At 43.3% G+C, this 4,189-nt stretch overlaps 1 non-coding gene across 1 annotated transcript; it reads left to right on the top strand.

Moving 5' to 3' along the window:
- Positions 1-919: 919 nt before the first annotated feature.
- Trnas-cga (transfer RNA serine (anticodon CGA)) lies at positions 920-994 on the top strand. Its single transcript has one exon. It is a non-coding gene; the product is annotated as a tRNA-Ser (tRNA).
- The last annotated feature ends 3,195 nt before the right edge of the window (positions 995-4,189 follow it).

The following is a 4,189-nucleotide window of genomic DNA, read 5'->3' on the forward strand; positions in this document are numbered from 1 at the left end:
TGTAAGGTGCGTTTGTTAAACTCTTGGAGGTTGAGCTATATGTGTTTAACGATTTGATGCACGTGTTCAGTATTCAGTTGTGTTACTTCAGACTAACTTTCCCAGTTTTATGCTGCGCTTTGTTTGATCTTACCATCTCCAGTAGTTTGTAAACAAAGATGTTTTAGGGCATAAAATGTGTTCACCATTTCGGATGAACACTTGCAATTTGTTGAAGCAGGAGGACGGCTTACGAACTACATGTCCCCTTACAACTGGCAGAGTCAGTCAGTTCTAAGGTCAGAGTGGGGAACGGGTATATCTTTTCATTAGGACCGTGCCTACTAGAGTATTTCAGACATTTTTAGTTTATTACTAACTTGTTCCGTTTGAGAATCGGTATTCAACTTTCTGTTTATTACTTTAATAGTGCAATATTAGTTTCCTTTTTGCCTTTAGAAATTAGTATCGTTCACTTTTCAAAATTCATATTAGTTTCTTTTTTGCCTTTAGAAATTAGTATCGTTCACTTTTAAAAATTCATAGCTTGAAACATAACACTTCGAAAGTTCGACATCGATGATGGACACGTTATGTAAGGTGGACAAGGGTTGAAATACGCAGTGCTGTCAAGATTAAACTAATAGAAATCAGTGTCAAAACTCTCTCGTCTGATTTTTGTTATGTAATGGCTTGCCGCTACGTAATTTTCATGCACAAATTTGTTTTGGCTTATGAAACTTCGTGGCAGATTAAAACTGTGTGCCGGACCGAGACACGAACTCGGGACCTTTGCCTTTCGCGGGCAAATGCTCTCCGCAATATCCTTTCTTTCAGGAGTGCTAGTTCTGCAAGGTTCGCTGGAGAGCTTCTGTAAAGTTTGGAAAGTAGGAGACGAGGTACTGGCAAAGTAAAGTTGTGAGGACGGGGCGTGAGTCGTGCTCGGGTAGCTCAGTTGGTAGAGCATTTGCCCGCGAAAGGCAAAGGTCCCGAGTTCGAGTCTCGGTCCGGCGCACAGTTTTAATCTACCAGGAAGTTTCATATCAGCGCACACTCCGCTGCAGAGTGAAAATCTCATTCTTGTTTTGGCTTAGGTTAACTAGAAAGTACTTATGAAGGTTCCTTCCACAGATTTTCTCGAAGACCGTTAGCTCCTCTGACGATTCGGTCGGGAGTGACGCATTCCTCTTCTGCGTCCCAAACGCACCCCACACCCCTCGACGGTCACGAAAGAAAACATCTGATCAGCGACCCTTGATTATCTTCCTTCATTACCGATAAGTGTAACCCCTTGCTATCTGCTTCGCCCACTAAAACTGTTACTGATAGTTGTCCAGGTGCGATTGAAAGTCTCCTGGGTTGTTTTCTGGGTCATAATGTAATTGAGGGTCTGAGAACCGTAGGGCCTAAGCACACAGTCATCTATGTTGAGACTGTAGCATGTATGTATGCACCAAACATCTGTTGAACCAGTTTTATCTATATCTGTAGCCCAAGAGCGTATTTATGAAGATTCACGAGAAGCTGTCTCATAGATTTCTCGGATATTTATTTCAATATGGGCCCAAAGCACAAAGCATTATTATGTTGCTCTTGTTGCTAGGATTAACAACGTAATTTAGTTTCTGCATCATGTACGTAGCAGTAATACTTTGTAATCGGAGGCACATTGGCAGTTTTGTCTGAACCTGAAACCACGGTATGTGTTTAACAATGTGGTGCAGTCGTCCACTTCCTTCGACAATCCCCACTGGTGCTGTGCCCAGCGTTCATTTGCAGCTTCAAGGCCAATTAAAAACGCCAATGAAGCGACATTAACGGCATTCCACTGCAGTGGGCAAGTGCACAACAGGCTTCATGAAAATTATGATAACAAGGACCACCAAGTTTTGGAATAAGTCATAAGAGTGTATCTGGTACATTTAGAATGTGTTCTTTATGTTCTGATTTTAATTTCACACTAATTACAAAGTTTACATCTGTCAAAACACACTATTGTTACTAGCCTCTCTAAGGAAATTTTGTGAATTAACAATAATAATAAATATGATTTTAAATATTAACTGATATTTCGCCCGCAGCTCGTGGTCTTGCGATAGCGTTCTCGCTTCCCGCGCACAGGGTCCCCGCTTCGATTCCCGGCGGGGTCAGGGATTTTCTCTGCCTCGAGATGACTGGGTGTTATTGTGTCGTCTTCATCATCATCATTCATCCCCATTACGGTCGGAGGAAGGCAATGGCAACCACCTACGCTAGGACCTTGCCTAGTACAGCGGTGCGGTTCTTCCGCGTAGTTCCCTACGCTCGTCGGTGTATGGGACCGCATTATCAACTACTATTTCAGAGCAAAATGGGTACATTATTTTTTCCTGAGAAGTATGGGATGTAGAGACTCGGTTAAAAAATAATTCAGATCTTTGAGATTAGTAGTTTGTCTATAAATTCGATTTTCACAAACATCCATTTCTTCTGTGCTTTGGACCCTTATGTTCTCAGAGCCTTAATTAAAATTATAAACGTTTCGTCCATGTTGAGTCGGTTTTCCTCAAGACGTGAAATAATCTTGTCGGAGGCGAGTAGTTCTATATATTGCATCTCTTCCGCGTAATACGATCGTAGACATTTATGCGCCCTAAAATACCTATGGCCTGTCGTGAGAAGAGGCAGGACTTACGTGTAAACATAATCGAAGATTTAGAAACTTGCTGATAATTAAAAACTCACTCGAATCTGCGAGAAATTTCTGGGGTTGGTGTTTTTCGCAGAGACGGACATACAGTGGTTTCGCCTATGTAGTTCGTCTGTACAGTGACGTCAGTGGCACAGCCCCACGACCACTTGCAGCCCGCCTAACAGAAACTGCTGGCATCAGGACGTCGGTAGTGTATAGCAGCGGCCCTCGCGCTTATCACTGTAACGCAGCTTAGAGTTGTGTAGCCTTTCTTATTTTGCATTGAGGCACCCGCGGCAGCATCCCAAGTGTTCGGGCTTTCTGAAACTTCATAGGCTAATGCGATATAAGGAAAATTCATTCTGGACGAAAGGACACGTCACGTAAAATCATTCCGCAATGCGTTTCAAATAAAAGCATTCATACAAACCGTTAAAAATACGGCGCTCGTTTCAGTACCGTTTCGCTGACAGTGGATAGTTGGCACTGATAAACTTGTAACGGCTCCATGTGAGCCGCTACATGACTTGAAACAGTAGTCTTATGCTTGACACAATGTGTAATACTTAGAAAACACCTGGGTGACCTTCCGACACTCAGGGAGAGCAATGTAAGATATATTATTCGAAATTATGTTACATTATCACTCCTAGTATAGTCTACAAGTGTGAATGCGGTTCGTCTGCTGACGTACGCATTGGCTGCCTGATGTGGGTTCTGTGAATGTGGAGCTGCTGTTTAGCCAACCATTGTATTAAGTAGAGTGCGACTGCACTGGACCAGAGAGACATAAGTTCTCCGTGCATTAGCAGGCCCCGTTAGGTTGGAAAACAACCGCTGTGTAGACTCTCTGAGCCCTTCCGGCCACCGTGTGGGGACCCCGGACGAGGAGAGACTGTTAGGCATTCCCTGCTGAGACTCTGGTGAGTACGGACGCTCTGCGTGATGGCTCCTACAGTCATCTTAGTTGGGAGAGATAGTCAGGTTGGATAAAATTGCTATTTAGGTTTTGTGTTACGGATGATGGGCCAGCATTCCATATAATCGTACTATTAAGAAAAGTGACTGATTAAGAAATATTTTCATGAATTTTAGGGAGCCGGCCGGTGTGGCCGTGCGGTTAAAGGCGCTTCAGTCTGGAACCGCGTGACCGCTACGGTCGCAGGTTCGAATCCTGCCTCGGGCATGGATGTGTGTGATGTCCTTAGGTTAGGTTTAATTAGCACTAAGTTCTAGGCGACTGATGACCTCAGAAGTTAAGTCGCATAGTGCTCAGAGCCATTTGAACCATTTTGAACCATGAATTTTAGGAAATAAATGTCGTTGTTATAGAAAATTTGTAGCATGGTTTCTCACAGCAACGCCATGTTTCCGTTACCATTCCAATTAAGTTAGTCAAACTTTCAACTTAAATTAATGAATAAGCAGAAATTTATGTGTAGTGATGTTTGCTCACACAAACGGTCGTAGACATCTTCCACAAAAGACAGGTGCCATTTTCAAATTGAGGATGGCTGCCAAGGCTTTGCGGAGAGCAAG

This window comes from Schistocerca nitens, chromosome 4 (assembly GCF_023898315.1).
Source record: "Schistocerca nitens isolate TAMUIC-IGC-003100 chromosome 4, iqSchNite1.1, whole genome shotgun sequence".
Classification (NCBI taxonomy): domain Eukaryota; kingdom Metazoa; phylum Arthropoda; class Insecta; order Orthoptera; family Acrididae; genus Schistocerca; species Schistocerca nitens.